We start from the raw sequence: 21,170 nt of genomic DNA, 5'->3' as shown, positions 1-21,170 counted from the left end.
TCACCGAGAGACACCAGTCAGTGTACAGATAGATCCCCGAGAGACACCAGTCAGTGTACAGAGAGATCACCGAGAGACACCAGTCAGTGTACAGAGAGATCACCGAGAGACACCAGTCAGTGTACAGAGAGATCTGAGAGACACCAGTCAGTGTACAGAGAGATCTGAGTGACACCAGTCAGTGTACAGAGAGATCCCCGAGAGACACCAGTCAGTGCACAGAGAGATCCCCGAGAGACACCAGTCAGTGTACAGATAGATCACCGAGAGACACCAGTCAGTGTGCAGAGAGATCCCCGAGAGACTCCAGTCAGTGTGCAGAGAGATCTCTGAGAGACACCAGTCAGTGTACAGAGATCTCTGAGAGACTCCAGTCAGTGTACAGAGAGATCTCTCAGAGACACCAGTCAGTGTACAGAGATCCCCAAGAGACACCAGTCAGTGTACAGAGAGATCCCCGAGAGACACCAGTCAGTGTGCAGAGAGATCTGAGAGACACCAGTCAGTGTACAGAGAGATCGCCGAGAGACACCAGTCAGTGTACAGAGAGATCCCCGAGAGACACCAGTCAGTGTACAGAGAGATCCCCGAGAGACACCAGTCAGTGCACAGAGATCTGAGAGACACCAGTCAGTGTACAGAGAGATCTGAGAGACACCAGTCAGTGTACAGAGAGATCACCGAGAGACACCAGTCAGTGTACAGAGATTTGCGAGACACCAGTCAGTGTACAGATAGATCCCCGAGAGATACCAGACAGTGCACAGAGAGATCTCTGAGAGACACCGGTCAGTGTACAGATAGATCCCTGAGAGACACCAGTCAGTGTACAGATAGATCCCCGAGAGACACCAGTCAGTGTACAGAGAGATCTGAGAGACACCAGTCAGTGTACAGAGAGATCTGAGAGACACCAGTCAGTGCATAGAGAGATCACCGAGAGACACCAGTCGGTGTACAGAGATCTGAGAGACACCAGTCAGTGTACAGAGAGATCCCCGAGAGACACCAGTCAGTGTACAGAGAGATCTGAGAGACACCAGTCAGTGTACAGAGAGATCTGAGAGACACCAGTCAGCGTACAGAGAGATCCCCGAGAGACACCAGTCAGTGTACAGAGAGATCCCCGAGAGACACCAGTCAGTGTACAGATAGATCTCTGAGAGACACCGGTCAGTGTACAGATAGATCTCTGAGAGACACCAGTCAGTGTACAGATAGATCCCCGAGAGACACCAGTCAGTGTACAGAGAGATCCCCGAGAGACACCAGTCAGTGTACAGATAGATCTCTTAGAGACACCGGTCAGTGTACAGATAGATCTCTGAGAGACACCAGTCAGTGTACAGATAGATCCCCGAGAGACACCAGTCAGTGTACAGATAGATCCCCAAGAGACACCAGTCAGTGTACAGATAGATCTCTGAGAGACACCAGTCAGTGTAAAGATTGATCCCCGAGAGACACCAATCATTGTACAGAGAGATCCCCGAGAGACACCGGTCAGTATACAGATAGATCTCTGAGAGACACCAGTCAGTGTACAGAGAGATCCCCGAGAGACACCAGTCAGTGTACATTGAGATCCCCGAGAGACACCAGTCAGTGTACAGATAGATCTCTGAGAGACACCAGTCATTGTACAGAGAGATCCCCGAGAGACACCGGTCAGTGTACAGAGAGATCCCCGAGAGACACCGGTCAGTGTACAGAGAGATCACCGAGAGACACCAGTCAGTGTACAGAGAGATCTGAGAGACACCAGTCAGTGTGCAGAGAGATCCCCGAGAGACACCAGTCAGTGTACAGAGAGATCCCCGAGAGACACCAGTCAGTGTACAGAGAGATCCCCGAGAGACACCAGTCAGTGTACAGAGAGATCCCCGAGAGACACAGTCAGTGTACAGATAGATCCCCGCGAGACACCAGTCAGTGTCCAGAGAGATCTGAGAGACACCGGTCAGTGTACAGAGAGATCCCCGAGAGACACCAGTCAGTGTACAGAGAGATCCCCGAGAGACACCAGTCAGTGTACAGTGAGATCCCCGAGAGTCACCTGTCAGTGTACAGAGAGATCACCGAGAGACACCAGTCAGTGTACAGATAGATCCCCGAGAGACAGCAGTCAGTGTACAGAGAGATCACCGAGAGACACCAGTCAGTGTACAGAGAGATCACCGAGAGACACCAGTCAGTGTACAGAGAGATCTGAGAGACACCAGTCAGTGTACAGAGAGATCTGAGTGATACCAGTCAGTCTACAGAGAGATCCCCGAGAGACACCAGTCAGTGTACAGAGAGATCCCCGAGAGACTCCAGTCAGTGTGCAGAGAGATCTCTGAGAGACACCAGTCAGTGCACAGAGATCTCTGAGAGACTCCAGTCAGTGTACAGAGAGATCACCGAGAGACACCAGTCAGTGTACAGATAGATCCCCGAGAGACACCAGTCAGTGTACAGAGAGATCACCGAGAGACACCAGTCAGTGTACAGAGAGATCACCGAGAGACACCAGTCAGTGTACAGAGAGATCTGAGAGACACCAGTCAGTGTACAGAGAGATCTGAGTGACACCAGTCAGTGTACAGAGAGATCCCCGAGAGACACCAGTCAGTGCACAGAGAGATCCCCGAGAGACACCAGTCAGTGTACAGATAGATCACCGAGAGACACCAGTCAGTGTGCAGAGAGATCCCCGAGAGACTCCAGTCAGTGTGCAGAGAGATCTCTGAGAGACACCAGTCAGTGTACAGAGATCTCTGAGAGACTCCAGTCAGTGTACAGAGAGATCTCTCAGAGACACCAGTCAGTGTACAGAGATCCCCAAGAGACACCAGTCAGTGTACAGAGAGATCCCCGAGAGACACCAGTCAGTGTGCAGAGAGATCTGAGAGACACCAGTCAGTGTACAGAGAGATCGCCGAGAGACACCAGTCAGTGTACAGAGAGATCCCCGAGAGACACCAGTCAGTGTACAGAGAGATCCCCGAGAGACACCAGTCAGTGTACAGATAGATCACCGAGAGACACCAGTCAGTGTACAGAGAGATCACCGAGAGACACCAGTCAGTGTACAGAGAGATCTGAGAGACACCAGTCAGTGTACAGAGAGATCACCGAGAGACACCATTCAGTGCACAGAGAGATCCCCGAGAGACACCGGTCAGTGTACAGAGAGATCCCCGAGAGACACCAGTCAGTGTACAGAGAGATCCCCGAGAGACACCAGTCAGTGTACAGAGAGATCCCCGAGAGACACCAGTCAGTGTACAGAGAGATCCCCGAGAGACACCAGTCAGTGTTGAGAGATCCCCGAGAGACACCAGTCAGTGTTGAGATATTCCCCCTTATTACACTGATACTTGTGTTTCAGATTTCTGTTACAGTGCACAGTTTAAACGCTGACTTACGAGTGCACGATGGAGGCTGCCTTCCCTCTCTGGCTGTAATTGTTTTGTACCGTGTTTGCTCCCTGCTCGGTGAGGGGGAGTCACTCTGCATTGCTCCCGGGACCGGCCAGATCCACACCCCGGGTTGTCTCTTTGTTTCAGTGTCTGACCGGACTGATTGCCCAGTCATTGACCCACTGTGTGTCTATCGCCCTCCCGCAGGCCAGCTCTCGTACCTGGAACACTTTCCACACCCTGCTCTTCAGAAAGACACTGCTCTTCTACAAGGAGAGAAAGGATAAGATTAAGGTAAGATCCATGCTCCCTCCTCGGGAGAGTCGGGCCCTGTCCACCCCTCAGGATGGCCACAGGCCTGCTGCGTATGGCCAACATTCAATCTCACCTCCTCCTAATGACAGGATATTCCACCATCGAGGGCATCACCGCCAAGCCTGACACTGCCCTCACCTGATGTGTATGGGTACAGAGACACACACTGACAGACAGACAGACAGAGAAACACACAGATAGAGACAGACAGACAGAGACACACACATACAGAGACACACAGCCAGACAGAATCACACAGCTCGACAGACAGAGACACACAGACAGACAGAGACACACAGACAGACAGAGATACACAGACAGACACACAGAAATACAGAGACACACAGGTAAAGAGACACACATATACCCAGACACTCAAACAGACATACATACAGAGACACACAGCCAGACAGAATCACACAGCTAGACAGACAGAGACACACAGACAGACAGAGACACACAGACAGACACACAGAAATACAGGGACACACAGGTAAAGAGATACACATATACCCAGACACTCAAACAGACATACATACAGAGACACACACAGACAGACAGAGACACACACAGACAGACAGAGATACAGACATACGCAGACAGACAGACACACGCACACAGACAGACATACATACAGAGACACATAGACAGACATACAGAGACACCCACATACAGACAAACATACAGAGACACACAAAGACAGACATTAAGAGATATGCACCCTTCTTCTCCTCCTCGTGTACACACTCTCTGATCACACACCCTTCTCCTCCTCCTCGGGTACACACTCTCTGATCACACACCCTTCTCCTCCTCCTCGGGGACACACTCTCTGATCACACACCCTTCTCCTCCTCCTCGTGTACACAATCTCTGATCACACACCCTTCTCCTCCTCCTCGGGTACACACTCTCTGATCACACACCCTTCTCCTCCTCCTCGTGTACACAATCTCTGATCACACACCCTTCTCCTCCTCCTCGGGTACACACTCTCTGATCACACACCCTTCTCCTCCTCCTCGGGTACACACTCTCTGATCACACACCCTTCTCCTCCTCCTCGGGTACACACTCTCTGATCACACACCCTTCTCCTCCTCCTCGGGTACACACTCTCTGATCACACACCCTTCTCCTCCTCCTCGGGGACACACTCTCTGATCACACACCCTTCTCCTCCTCCTCGGGTACACACTCTCTGATCACACATCCTTCTCCTCCTCCTCGGGTACACACTCTCCGATCACACACCCTTCTCCTCCTCCTCGGGTACACACTCTCTGATCACACACTCTTCTCCTCCTCCTCGGGTACACACTCTCTGATCACACACCCTTCTCCTCCTCCTCGGGTACACACTCTCTGATCACACACCCTTCTCCTCCTCCTCGGGTACACACTCTCTGATCACACACCCTTCTCCTCCTCCTCGGGTACACACTCTCTGATCACACACCCTTCTCCTCCTCCTCGGGTACACACTCTCTGATCACACACCCTTCTCCTCCTCCTCGGGTACACACTCTCTGATCACACACCCTTCTCCTCCTCCTCGGGTACACACTCTCTGATCACACACCCTTCTCCTCCTCCTCGGGTACACACTCTCTGATCACACATCCTTCTCCTCCTCCTCGGGTACACACTCGCTGATCACACACCCTTCTCCTCCTCCTCGGGTACACACTCTCCGATCACACACCCTTCTCCTCCTCCTCGGGTACACACTCTCTGATCACACACCCTTCTCCTCCTCCTCGGGTACACACTCTCTGATCACACATCCTTCTCCTCCTCCTCGGGTACACACTCTCCGATCACACACCCTTCTCCTCCTCCTCGGGTACACACTCTCTGATCACACACTCTTCTCCTCCTCCTCGGGTACACACTCTCTGATCACACACCCTTCTCCTCCTCCTCGGGTACACACTCTCTGATCACACACCCTTCTCCTCCTCCTCGGGTACACACTCTCTGATCACACACCCTTCTCCTCCTCCTCGGGTACACACTCTCTGATCACACACCCTTCTCCTCCTCCTCGGGTACACACTCTCTGATCACACACCCTTCTCCTCCTCCTCGGGTACACACTCTCTGATCACACATCCTTCTCCTCCTCCTCGGGTACACACTCTCTGATCACACACCCTTCTCCTCCTCCTCGGGTACACACTCTCTGATCACACACCCTTCTCCTCCTCCTCGGGTACACACTCTCTGATCACACACCCTTCTCCTCCTCCTCGGGTACACACTCTCTTATCACACACCCTTCTCCTCCTCCTCGGGTACACACTCTCTGATCACACACCCTTCTCCTCCTCCTCGGGTACACACTCTCTGATCACACACCCTTCTCCTCCTCCTCGGGTACACACTCTCTGATCACACACCCTTCTCCTCCTCCTCGGGTACACACTCTCTGATCACACACCCTTCTCCTCCTCCTCGGGTACACACTCTCTGATCACACACCCTTCTCCTCCTCCTCGGGTACACACTCTCTGATCACACACCCTTCTCCTCCTCCTCGGGTACACACTCTCTGATCACACACTCTTCTCCTCCTCCTCGGGTACACACTCTCTGATCACACACCCTTCTCCTCCTCCTCGGGTACACAATCTCTGATCACACACCCTTCTCCTCCTCCTCGGGTAAACACTCTCTGATCACACACCCTTCTCCTCCTCGTGTACACACTCTCTGATCACACATCCTTCTCCTCCTCCTCGGGTACACACTCTCTGATCGCACACCCTTCTCCTCCTCCTCGGGTACACACTCTCAGATCACACACCCTTCTCCTCCTCCTCGGGTACACACTCTCCGATCACACACCCTTCTCCTCCTCCTCGGGTACACACTCTCCGATCACACACCCTTCTCCTCCTCCTCGGGTACACACTCTCTGATCACACACCCTTCTTCTCCTCCTCGGGTGCACACTCTCTGATCACACACCCTTCCCCTCCTCGGGTACACACTCTCTGATCACACACCCTTCTCCTCCTCCTCGGGTACACACTCTCTGATCACACACCCTTCTCCTCCTCCTCGGGTACACACTCTCTGATCACACACCCTTCTCCTCCTCCTCGGGTACACACTCTCCGATCACACACCCTTCACCTCCTCCTCGGGTGCACACTCTCTGATCACACACCCTTCTCCTCCTCCTCGGGTACACACTCTCTGATCACACACCCTTCTCCTCCTCGGGTACACACTCTCTGATCACACACCCTTCTCCTCCTCCTCGGGTACACACTCTCTGATCACACACCCTTCTCCTCCTCCTCGGGTACACACTCTCTGATCACACACCCTTCTCCTCCTCCTCGGGTACACACTCTCTGATCACACACCCTTCTCCTCCAACTCGGGTACACACTCTCTGATCACACACCCTTCTCCTCCTCCTCGGGTACACACTCTCTGATCACACACCCTTCTCCTCCTCCTCGGGTACACACTCTCTGATCACACACCCTTCTCCTCCTCCTCGGGTACACACTCTCTGATCACACACCCTTCTTCTCCTCCTCGGGTACACACTCTCTGATCACACACCCTTCTCCTCCTCCTCGGGTACACACTCTCTGATCACACACCATTCTCCTCCTCCTCGGGTACACACTCTCTGATCACACACCCTTCTCCTCCTCCTCGGGTACACACTCTCTGATCACACACCCTTCTCCTCCTCCTCGGGTACACACTCTCTGATCACACACCCTTCTCCTCCTCCTCGGGTACACACTCTCTGATCACACACCCTTCTCCTCCTCCTCGGGTACACACTCTCTGATCACACACCCTTCTCCTCCTCCTCGGGTACACACTCTCTGATCACACACCATTCTCCTCCTCCTCGGGTACACACTCTCTGATCACACACCCTTCTCCTCCTCCTCGGGTACACACTCTCTGATCACACACCCTTCTCCTCCTCCTCGGGTACACACTCTCTGATCACACACCCTTCTCCTCCTCCTCGGGTACACACTCTCTGATCACACACCCTTCTCCTCCTCCTCGGGTACACAGTCTCTGATCACACACCCTTCTCCTCCTCCTCGGGTACACACTCTCTGATCACACACCCTTCTCCTCCTCGGGTACACACTCTCTGATCACACACCCTTCTCCTCCTCGGGTACACACTCTCTGATCACACACCCTTCTCCTCCTCCTCGGGTACACACTCTCTGATCACACATCCTTCTCCTCCTCCTCGGGTACACACTCTCCGATCACACACCCTTCTCCTCCTCCTCGGGTACACACTCTCTGATCACACACCCTTCTCCTCCTCCTCGGGTACACACTCTCTGATCACACATCCTTCTCCTCCTCCTCGGGTACACACTCTCTGATCACACACCCTTCTCCTCCTCCTCGGGTACACACTCTCTGATCACACACTCTTCTCCTCCTCCTCGGGTACACACTCTCTGATCACACACCCTTCTCCTCCTGCTCGAGTACACACTCTCTGATCACACATCCTTCTCCTCCTCCTCGGGTACACACTCTCCGATCACACACCCTTCTCCTCCTCCTCGGGTACACACTCTCTGATCACACACCCTTCTCCTCCTCCTCGGGTACACACTCTCTGATCACACATCCTTCTCCTCCTCCTCGGGTACACACTCTCTGATCACACACCCTTCTCCTCCTCGTGTACACACTCTCTGATCACACACCCTTCTCCTCCTCCTCGGGTACACACTCTCTGATCACACACCCTTCTCCTCCTCCTCGTGTACACACTCTCTGATCACACACCCTTCTCCTCCTCCTCGGGTACACACTCTCTGATCACACACCCTTCTCCTCCTCCTCGGGTACACACTCTCAGATCACACACCCTTCTCCTCCTCCTCGGGTACACACTCTCTGATCACACACCCTTCTCCTCCTCCTCGTGTACACACTCTCTGATCACACACCCTTCTCCTCCTCCTCGGGTACACACTCTCTGATCACACACCCTTCTCCTCCTCCTCGGGTACACACTCTCTGATCACACACCCTTCTCCTCCTCCTCGTGTACACACTCTCTGATCACACACCCTTCTCCTCCTCCTCGGGTACACACTCTCTGATCACACACCCTTCTCCTCCTCCTCGGGTACACACTCTCCGATCACACACCCTTCTCCTCCTCCTCGGGTACACACTCTCTGATCACACACCCTTCTCCTCCTCCTCGGGTACACACTCTCTGATCACACACCATTCTCCTCCTCCTCGGGTACACACTCTCTGATCACACACCCTTCTCCTCCTCGGGTACACACTCTCTGATCACACACCCTTCTCCTCCTCCTCGGGTACACACTCTCCGATCACACACCCTTCTCCTCCTCCTCGGGTACACACTCTCTGATCACACACCCTTCTCCTCCTCCTCGGGTACACACTCTCTGATCACACACCCTTCTCCTCCTCCTCGGGTACACACTCTCTGATCACACACCCTTCTCCTCCTCCTCGGGTACACACTCTCTGATCACACACCCTTCTCCTCATCCTCGGGTACACACTCTCTGATCACACACCCTTCTCCTCCTCCTCGTGTACACACTCTCTGATCACACACCCTTCTTCTCCTCCTCGGGGACACACTCTCTGATCACACACCCTTCTCCTCCTCCTCGTGTACACACTCTCTGATCACACACCCTTCTCCTCCTCCTCGGGTACACACTCTCTGATCACACACCCTTCTCCTCCTCCTCGGGTACACACTCTCTGATCACACACCCTTCTCCTCCTCCTCGGGTACACACTCTCTGATCACACACCCTTCTTCTCCTCCTCGGGGACACACTCTCTGATCACACACCCTTCTCCTCCTCCTCGGGGACACACTCTCTGATCACACACCCTTCTCCTCCTCCTCGTGTACACACTCTCTGATCACACACCCTTCTCCTCCTCCTCGGGTACACACTCTCTGATCACACACCCTTCTCCTCCTCCTCGTGTACACACTCTCTGATCACACACCCTTCTCCTCCTCCTCGGGTTCACACTCTCTGATCACACACCCTTCTCCTCCTCCTCGGGTACACACTCTCTGATCACACACCCTTCTCCTCCTCCTCGTGTACACACTCTCTGATCACACACCCTTATCCTCCTCCTCGTGTACACACTCTCTGATCACACACCCTTATCCTCCTCCTCGTGTACACACTCTCTGATCACACACCCTTATCCTCCTCCTCGTGTACACACTCTCTGATCACACACCCTTCTCCTCCTCCTCGGGTACACACTCTCTGATCACACACCCTTCTCCTCCTCCTCGTGTACACACTCTCTGATCACACACCCTTCTCCTCCTCCTCGGGTACACACTCTCTGATCACACACCCTTCTCCTCCTCCTCGGGTACACACTCTCTGATCACACACCCTTCTCCTCCTCCTCGGGTACACACTCTCTGATCACGCACCCTTCTCCTCCTCGGGGACACACTCTCTGATCACACACCCTTCTCCTCCTCGGGTACACACTCTCTGATCACACACCCTTCTCCTCCTCCTCGGGTACACACTCTCCGATCACACACTCTTCTCCTCCTCCTCGGGTACACACTCTCTGATCACACACCCTTCTCCTCCTCCTCGGGTACACACTCTCTGATCACACACCCTTCTCCTCCTCCTCGGGTACACAATCTCTGATCACACACCCTTCTCCTCCTCCTCGGGTACACACTCTCTGATCACACACCCTTCTCCTCCTCCTCGGGTACACACTCTCTGATCACACACCCTTCTCCTCCTCCTCGGGTACACACTCTCTGATCACACACCCTTCTCCTCCTCCTCGGGTACACAATCTCTGATCACACACCCTTCTCCTCCTCCTCGGGTACACACTCTCTGATCACACACCCTTCTCCTCCTCCTCGGGTACACACTCTCTGATCACACACCCTTCTTCTCCTCCTCGGGTACACACTGTCTGATCACACACCCTTCTCCTCCTCGGGTCCACACTCTCTGATCACACACCCTTCTCCTCCTCCTCGGGTACACACTCTCTGATCACACACCCTTCTCCTCCTTGGGTACACACTCTCTGATCACACACCCTTCTCCTCCTCCTCGTGTACACACTCTCTGATCACACACCCTTCTCCTCCTCCTCGGGTACACACTCTCTGATCACACACCCTTCTCTCCTCCTCGGGTACACACTCTCTGATCACACACCCTTCTCCTCCTCCTCGGGTACACACTCTCTGATCACACACCCTTCTCCTCCTCCTCGGGTACACACTCTCTGATCGACACACCCTTCTCCTCCTCCTCGGGTACACACTCTCTGATCACACACCCTTCTCCTCCTCCTCGGGTACACACTCTCTGATCACACACCCTTCTCCTCCTCCTCGGGTACACACTCTCTGATCACACACCCTTCTCCTCCTCCTCGGGTACACACTCTCTGATCACACACCCTTCTCCTCCTCCTCGGGTACACACTCTCTGATCACACACCCTTCTCCTCCTCCTCGGGTACACACTCTCTGATCACACACCCTTCTCCTCCTCCTCGGGTACACACTCTCTGATCACACACCCTTCTCCTCCTCCTCGGGTACACACTCTCTGATCACACACCCTTCTCCTCCTCCTCGGGTACACACTCTCTGATCACACACCCTTCTCCTCCTCCTCGGGTACACACTCTCTGATCACACACCCTTCTCCTCCTCCTCGGGTACACACTCTCTGATCACACACCCTTCTCCTCCTCCTCGGGTACACACTCTCTGATCACACACCCTTCTCCTCCTCCTCGGGTACACACTCTCTGATCACACACCCTTCTCCTCCTCCTCGGGTACACACTCTCTGATCACACACCCTTCTCCTCCTCCTCGGGTACACACTCTCTGATCACACACCCTTCTCCTCCTCCTCGGGTACACACTCTCTGATCACACACCCTTCTCCTCTCCTCGGGTACACACTCTCTGATCACACACCCTTCTCCTCCTCGGGTACACACTCTCTGATCACACACCCTTCTCCTCCTCCTCGGGTACACACTCTCTGATCACACACCCTTCTCCTCCTCCTCGGGTACACACTCTCTGATCACACACCCTTCTCCTCCTCCTCGGGTACACACTCTCTGATCACACACCCTTCTCCTCCTCCTCGGGTACACACTCTCTGATCACACACCCTTCTCCTCCTCCTCGGGTACACACTCTCTGATCACACACCCTTCTCCTCCTCCTCGGGTACACACTCTCTGATCACACACCCTTCTCCTCCTCCTCGGGTACACACTCTCTGATCACACACCCTTCTCCTCCTCCTCGGGTACACACTCTCTGATCACACACCCTTCTCCTCCTCGGGTACACACTCTCTGATCACACACCCTTCTCCTCCTCCTCGGGTACACACTCTCTGATCACACACCCTTCTCCTCCTCGGGTACACACTCTCTGATCACACACCCTTCTCCTCCTCCTCGGGTACACACTCTCTGATCACACACCCTTCTCCTCCTCCTCGGGTACACACTCTCTGATCACACACCCTTCTCCTCCTCCTCGGGTACACACTCTCTGATCACACACCCTTCTCCTCCTCCTCGGGTACACACTCTCTGATCACACACCCTTCTCCTCCTCCTCGGGTACACACTCTCTGATCACACACCCTTCTCCTCCTCCTCGGGTACACACTCTCTGATCACACACCCTTCTCCTCCTCCTCGGGTACACACTCTCTGATCACACACCCTTCTCCTCCTCCTCGGGTACACACTCTCTGATCACACACCCTTCTCCTCCTCCTCGGGTACACACTCTCTGATCACACACCCTTCTCCTCCTCCTCGGGTACACACTCTCTGATCACACACCCTTCTCCTCCTCCTCGGGTACACACTCTCTGATCACACACCTTCTCCTCCTCCTCGGGTACACACTCTCTGATCACACACCCTTCTCCTCCTCCTCGGGTACACACTCTCTGATCACACACCCTTCTCCTCCTCCTCGGGTACACACTCTCTGATCACACACCCTTCTCCTCCTCCTCGGGTACACACTCTCTGATCACACACCCTTCTCCTCCTCCTCGGGTACACACTCTCTGATCACACACCCTTCTCCTCCTCGGGTACACACTCTCTGATCACACACCCTTCTCCTCCTCCTCGGGTACACACTCTCTGATCACACACCCTTCTCCTCCTCCTCGGGTACACACTCTCTGATCACACACCCTTCTCCTCCTCCTCGGGTACACACTCTCTGATCACACACCCTTCTCCTCCTCCTCGGGTACACACTCTCTGATCACACACCCTTCTCCTCCTCCTCGGGTACACACTCTCTGATCACACACCCTTCTCCTCCTCCTCGGGTACACACTCTCTGATCACACACCCTTCTCCTCCTCCTCGGTACACACTCTCTGATCACACACCCTTCTCTCGGGACACACTCTCTGATCACACACCCTTCTCCTCCTCCTCGGGTACACACTCTCTGATCACACACCCTTCTCCTCCTCGGGTACACACTCTCTGATCACACACCCTTCTCCTCCTCCTCGGGTACACACTCTCTGATCACACACCCTTCTCCTCCTCCTCGGGTACACACTCTCTGATCACACACCCTTCTCCTCCTCCTCGGGTACACACTCTCTGATCACACACCCTTCTCCTCCTCCTCGGGTACACACTCTCTGATCACACACCCTTCTCCTCCTCCTCGGGTACACACTCTCTGATCACACACCCTTCTCCTCCTCCTCGGGTACACACTCTCTGATCACACACCCTTCTCCTCCTCCTCGGGTACACACTCTCTGATCACACACCCTTCTCCTCCTCCTCGGGTACACACTCTCTGATCACACACCCTTCTCCTCCTCCTCGGGTACACACTCTCTGATCACACACCCTTCTCCTCCTCCTCGGGTACACACTCTCTGATCACACACCCTTCTCCTCCTCCTCGGGTACACACTCTCTGATCACACACCCTTCTCCTCTCCTCGGGTACACACTCTCTGATCACACACCCTTCTCCTCCTCCTCGGGTACACACTCTCTGATCACACACCCTTCTCCTCCTCCTCGGGTACACACTCTCTGATCACACACCCTTCTCCTCCTCCTCGGGTACACACTCTCTGATCACACACCCTTCTCCTCCTCCTCGGGTACACACTCTCTGATCACACACCCTTCTCCTCCTCCTCGGGTACACACTCTCTGATCACACACCCTTCTCCTCCTCCTCGGGTACACACTCTCTGATCACACACCCTTCTCCTCCTCCTCGGGTACACACTCTCTGATCACACACCCTTCTCCTCCTCCTCGGGTACACACTCTCTGATCACACACCCTTCTCCTCCTCCTCGGGTACACACTCTCTGATCACACACCCTTCTCCTCCTCGGGTACACACTCTCTGATCACACACCCTTCTCCTCCTCCTCGGGTACACACTCTCTGATCACACACCCTTCTCCTCCTCCTCGGGTACACACTCTCTGATCACACACCCTTCTCCTCCTCCTCGGGTACACACTCTCTGATCACACACCCTTCTCCTCCTCCTCGGGTACACACTCTCTGATCACACACCCTTCTCCTCCTCGGGTACACACTCTCTGATCACACACCTTCTCCTCCTCCTCGGGTACACACTCTCTGATCACACACCCTTCTCCTCCTCCTCGGGTACACACTCTCTGATCACACACCCTTCTCCTCCTCCTCGGGTACACACTCTCTGATCACACACCCTTCTCCTCCTCCTCGGGTACACACTCTCTGATCACACACCCTTCTCCTCCTCCTCGGGTACACACTCTCTGATCACACACCCTTCTCCTCCTCCTCGGGTACACACTCTCTGATCACACACCCTTCTCCTCCTCCTCGGGTACACACTCTCTGATCACACACCCTTCTCCTCCTCCTCGGGTACACACTCTCTGATCACACACCCTTCTCCTCCTCCTCGGGTACACACTCTCTGATCACACACCCTTCTCCTCCTCCTCGGGTACACACTCTCTGATCACACACCTCTCCTCCTCCTCGGTACACACTCTCTGATCACACACCCTTCTCCTCCTCCTCGGGTACACACTCTCTGATCACACACCCTTCTCCTCCTCCTCGGGTACACACTCTCTGATCACACACCCTTCTCCTCCTCCTCGGGTACACACTCTCTGATCACACACCCTTCTCCTCCTCCTCGGGTACACACTCTCTGATCACACACCCTTCTCCTCCTCCTCGGGTACACACTCTCTGATCACACACCCTTCTCCTCCTCCTCGGGTACACACTCTCTGATCACACACCCTTCTCCTCCTCCTCGGGTACACACTCTCTGATCACACACCCTTCTCCTCCTCGGTACACACTCTCTGATCACACACCCTTCTCCTCCTCCTCGGGTACACACTCTCTGATCACACACCCTTCTCCTCCTCTCGGGTACACACTCTCTGATCACACACCCTTCTCCTCCTCCTCGGGTACACACTCTCTGATCACACACCCTTCTCCTCCTCCTCGGGTACACACTCTCTGATCACACACCCTTCTCCTCCTCCTCGGTACACACTCTCTGATCACACACCCTTCTCCTCCTCCTCGGGTACACACTCTCTGATCACACACCCTTCTCCTCCTCCTCGGGTACACACTCTCTGATCACACACCCTTCTCCTCCTCCTCGGGTACACACTCTCCGATCACACACCCTTCTCCTCCTCCTCGGGTACACACTCTCTGATCACACACCCTTCTCCTCCTCCTCGGGTACACACTCTCTGATCACACACCCTTCTCCTCCTCCTCGGGTACACACTCTCTGATCACACACCCTTCTCCTCCTCCTCGGGTACACACTCTCTGATCACACACCCTTCTCCTCCTCCTCGGGTACACACTCTCTGATCACACACTCTTCTCCTCCTCCTCGGGTACACACTCTCTGATCACACACCCTTCTCCTCCTCCTCGGGTACACACTCTCTGATCACACACCCTTCTCCTCCTCTGGGTACACACTCTCTGATCACACACCCTTCTCCTCCTCCTCGGGTACACACTCTCTGATCACACACCCTTCTCCTCCTCCTCGGGTACACACTCTCTGATCACACACCCTTCTCCTCCTCGGGGACACACTCTCTGATCACACACCCTTCTCCTCCTCCTCGGGTACACACTCTCTGATCACACACCCTTCTCCTCCTCCTCGGGTACACACTCTCTGATCACACACCCTTCTCCTCCTCCTCGGGTACACACTCTCTGATCACACACCCTTCTCCTCCTCCTCGGGTACACACTCTCTGATCACACACCCTTCTCCTCCTCCTCGGGTACACACTCTCTGATCACACACCCTTCTCCTCCTCGGGTACACACTCTCTGATCACACACCCTTCTCCTCCTCCTCGGGGACACACTCTCTGATCACACACCCTTCTCCTCCTCCTCGGGTACACACTCTCTGATCACACACCCTTCTCCTCCTCGGGTACACACTCTCTGATCACACACCCTTCTCCTCCTCCTCGGGTACACACTCTCTGATCACACACCTTCTCCTCCTCCTCGGGGACACACTCTCTGATCACACACCCTTCTCCTCCTCCTCGGGTACACACTCTCTGATCACACACCCTTCTCCTCCTCCTCGGGTACACACTCTCTGATCACACACCCTTCTCCTCCTCCTCGGGTACACACTCTCTGATCACACACCCTTCTCCTCCTGGGTACACACTCTCTGATCACACACCCTTCTCCTCGGGTACACACTCTCTGATCACACACCCTTCTCCTCCCTCGGGTACACACTCTCTGATCACACACCTTCTCCTCCTCCTCGGGTACACACTCTCTGATCACACACCCTTCTCCTCCTCCTCGGGTACACACTCTCTGATCACACACCCTTCTCCTCCTCCTCGGGTACACACTCTCTGATCACACACCCTTCTCCTCCTCCTCGGGTACACACTCTCTGATCACACACCCTTCTCCTCCTCCTCGGGTACACACTCTCTGATCACACACCCCTCTCCTCCTCCTCGGGTACACACTCTCTGATCACACACCCTTCTCCTCCTCCTCGTGTACACACTCTCTGATCACACACTCCTTCTCCTCCTCCTCGGGTACACACTCTCTGATCACACACCCTTCTCCTCCTCCTCGGGTACACACTCTCTGATCACACACCCTTCTCCTCCTCCTCGTGTACACACTCTCTGATCACACACCCTTCTCCTCCTCCTCGTGTACACACTCTCTGATCACACACCCTTCTCCTCCTCCTCGGGGACACACTCTCTGATCACACACCCTTCTCCTCCTCCTCGGGTACACACTCTCTGATCACACACCCTTCTCCTCCTCCTCGGGTACACACTCTCTGATCACACCCTTCTCCTCCTCCTCGTGTACACACTCTCTGATCACACACCCTTCTCCTCCTCCTCGGGTACACACTCTCTGATCACACACCCTTCTCCTCCTCGGGTACACACTCTCTGATCACACACTCTTCTCCTCCTCCTCGGGTACACACTCTCTGATCACACACCCTTCTCCTCCTCCTCGGGTACACACTCTCTGATCACACACCCTTCTCCTCCTCCTCGGGTACACACTCTCTGATCACACACCCTTCTCCTCCTCCTCGGGTACACACTCTCTGATCACACACCCTTCTCCTCCTCCTCGGGTACACACTCTCTGATCACACCCTTCTCCTCGGGTACACACTCTCTGATCACACACCCTTCTCCTCCTCCTCGGGTACACACTCTCGATCAACACCCTTCTCCTCCTCCTCGGGTACACACTCTCTGATCACACACCCTTCTCCTCCTCCTCGGGGACACACTCTCTGATCACACACCCTTCTCCTCCTCCTCGTGTACACACTCTCTGATCACACACCCTTCTCCTCCTCGTGTACACACTCTCTGATCACACACCCTTCTCCTCCTCCTCGGGTACACACTCTCTGATCACACACCCTTCTCCTCCTCGGGTACACACTCTCTGATCACACACCCTTCTCCTCCTCCTCGGGTACACACTCTCTGATCACACACCCTTCTCCTCCTCCTCGGGTACACACTCTCTGATCACACACCCTTCTCCTCCTCCTCGGGTACACACTCTCTGATCACACACCCTTCTCCTCCTCGGGTACACACTCTCTGATCACACACCCTTCTCCTCCTCCTCGGGTACACACTCTCTGATCACACACCCTTCTCCTCCTCCTCGGGTACACACTCTCTGATCACACACCCTTCTCCTCCTCCTCGGGTACACACTCTCTGATCACACACTCTTCTCCTCCTCCTCGGGTACACACTCTCTGATCACACACCCTTCTCCTCCTCCTCGGGTACACACTCTCTGATCACACACCCTTCTCCTCCTCCTCGGGTACACACTCTCTGATCACACACCCTTCTCCTCCTCCTCGGGGACACACTCTCTGAACAAACACCCTTCTCCTCCTCCTCGGGTACACACTCTCTGAACAAACATCCTTCTCCTCCTCCTCGGGTACACACTCTCTGATCACACACTCTTCTCCTCCTCCTCGGGTACACACTCTCCGATCACACACCCTTCTCCTCCTCCTCGGGTACACACTCTCTGATCACACACCCTTCTCCTCCTCCTCGGGTACACACTCTCTGATCACACACCCTTCTCCTCCTCCTCGGGTACACACTCTCTGATCACACACCCTTCTCCTCCTCCTCGGGTACACACTCTCTGATCACACACCCTTCTCCTCCTCCTCGTGTACACACTCTCTGATCACACACCATTCTCCTCCTCCTCGGGTACACACTCTCTGATCACACACCCTTCTCCTCCTCCTCGGGTACACACTCTCTGATCACACACCATTCTCCTCCTCCTCGGGTACACACTCTCTGATCACACACCCTTCTCCTCCTCCTCGTACACACTCTCTGATCACACACCCTTCTCCTCCTCCTCGGGTACACACTCTCTGATCACACACCCTTCTCCTCCTCCTCGGGTACACACTCTCCGATCACACACCCTTCTCCTCCTCCTCGGGTACACACTCTCTGATCACACACCCTTCTCCTCCTCCTCGGGTACACACTCTCTGATCACACACCCTTCTCCTCCTCCTCGGGTACACACTCTCTGATCACACACCCTTCTCCTCCTCCTCGGGTACACACTCTCTGATCACACACCCTTCTCCTCCTCCTCGGGTACACACTCTCTGATCACACACCCTTCTCCTCCTCCTCGGGTACACACTCTCTGATCACACACCCTTCTCCTCCTCCTCGGGTACACACTCTCTGATCACACACCCTTCTCCTCCTCCTCGGGTACACACTCTCTGATCACACACCCTTCTTCTCCTCCTCGTGTACACACTCTCTGATCACACACCCTTCTCCTCCTCCTCGGGTCCACACTCTCTGATCACACATCCTTCTCCTCCTCCTCGGGTACACACTCTCTGATCACACACCCTTCTCCTCCTCCTCGGGTACACACTCTCTGATCACACACCCTTCTCCTCCTCCTCGGGTACACACTCTCTGATCACACACCCATCTCCTCCTCCTCGGGTACACACTCTCTGATCACACACCCTTCTTCTCCTCCTCGGGTGCACACTCTCTGATCACACACCCTTCTCCTCCTCCTCGGGTACACACTCTCTGATCACACACCCTTCTCCTCCTCCTCGGGTACACACTCTCTGATCACACACCCTTCTCCTCCTCCTCGTGTACACACTCTCTGATCACACACCCTTCTCCTCCTCCTCGGGTACACACTCTCTGATCACACACCCTTCTCCTCCTCCTCGGGTACACACTCTCTGATCACACACCCTTCTCCTCCTCCTCGGGTACACACTCTCTGATCACACACCCTTCTCCTCCTCCTCGGGTACACACTCTCTGATCACACACCCTTCTCCTCCTCCTCGTGTACACACTCTCTGATCACACACCCTTCTCCTCCTCCTCGGGTACACACTCTCTGATCACACATCCTTCTCCTCCTCCTCGGGTGCACACTCTCTGATCACACACCCTTCTCCTCCTCCTCTGGTACACACTCTCTGATCACACACCCTTCTCCTCCTCCTCGGGTACACACTCTCTGATCACACACCCTTCTCCTCCTCCTCGTGTACACACTCTCTGATCACACACCCTTCTCCTCCTCCTCGGGTACACACTCTCTGATCACACACCCTTCTCCTCCTCCTCGGGTACACACTCTCTGATCACACACCCTTCTCCTCCTCCTCGGGTACACACTCTCTGATCACACACCCTTCTCCTCCTCCTCGGGTACACACTCTGTGATCACACACCCTTCTCCTCCTCGTGTACACACTCTCTGATCACACACCCTTCTCCTCGGGTACACACTCTCTGATCACACACCCTTCTTCTCCTCCTCGGGTGCACACTCTCTGATCACACACCCTTCTCCTCGGGTACACACTCTCTGATCACATACCCTTCTCCTCCTCCTCGGGTACACACTCTCTGATCACACACCCTTCTCCTCCTCGTGTACACACTCTCTGATCACACACCCTTCTCCTACTCATCGGGTACACACTCTCTGATCACACACCCTTCTCCTCCTCCTCTGGTACACACTCTCTGATCACACACCCTTCTCCTCCTCCTCGGGTACACACTCTCTGATCACACACCCTTCTCCTCCTCGTGTACACACTCTCTGATCACACACCCTTCTCCTACTCATCGGGTACACACTCTCTGATCACACACCCTTCTCCTCCTCCTCTGGTACACACTCTCTGATCACACACCCTTCTCCTCCAACTCGGGTACACACTCTCTGATCACACACCCTTCTCCTCCTCCTCGGGTACACACTCTCTGATCACACACCCTTCTCCTCCTCCTCGGGTACACACTCTCTGATCACACACCCTTCTCCTCCTCCTCGGGTACACACTCTCTGATCACACACCCTTCTCCTCCTCCTCGGGGACACACTCTCTGATCACACACCCTTCTCCTCCTCCTCGGGTACACACTCTCTGATCACACACCCTTCTCCTCCTCCTCGGGTACACACTCTCTGATCACACACCCTTCTCCTCCTCCTCGGGTACACACTCTCTGATCAGACACCCTTCTCCTCCTCCTCGGGTACACACTCTCTGATCACACACCCTTCTCCTCCTCCTCGGGTACACACTCTCTGATCACACACCCTTCTCCTCCTCATCGGGTACACACTCTCTGATCACACACCCTTCTCCTCCTCCTCGGGTACACACTCTCTGATCACACACCCTTCTCCTCCTCCTCGGGTACACAC

General features: G+C 54.7%; 1 long non-coding RNA gene across 1 annotated transcript in view; it reads left to right on the top strand.

The window, feature by feature from the left end:
- The first annotated feature begins 3,625 nt into the window (after nucleotides 1-3,625).
- Nucleotides 3,626-21,170, top strand: part of LOC137313309 (uncharacterized) — a 32,611-nt gene continuing 15,066 nt past the window's right edge. Inside the window, exon 1 of the long non-coding RNA XR_010961023.1 lies at nucleotides 3,626-3,698. This is a non-coding gene — a long non-coding RNA (uncharacterized lncRNA). The remainder of the gene's footprint in view (nucleotides 3,699-21,170) is intronic.

Source organism: Heptranchias perlo, unplaced genomic scaffold (assembly GCF_035084215.1).
Source record: "Heptranchias perlo isolate sHepPer1 unplaced genomic scaffold, sHepPer1.hap1 HAP1_SCAFFOLD_464, whole genome shotgun sequence".
In the NCBI taxonomy this organism is placed as follows: domain Eukaryota; kingdom Metazoa; phylum Chordata; class Chondrichthyes; order Hexanchiformes; family Hexanchidae; genus Heptranchias; species Heptranchias perlo.
Note: the sequence above shows the minus strand (reverse complement) of the source record. Positions and strands in the feature narration are given on the sequence as shown.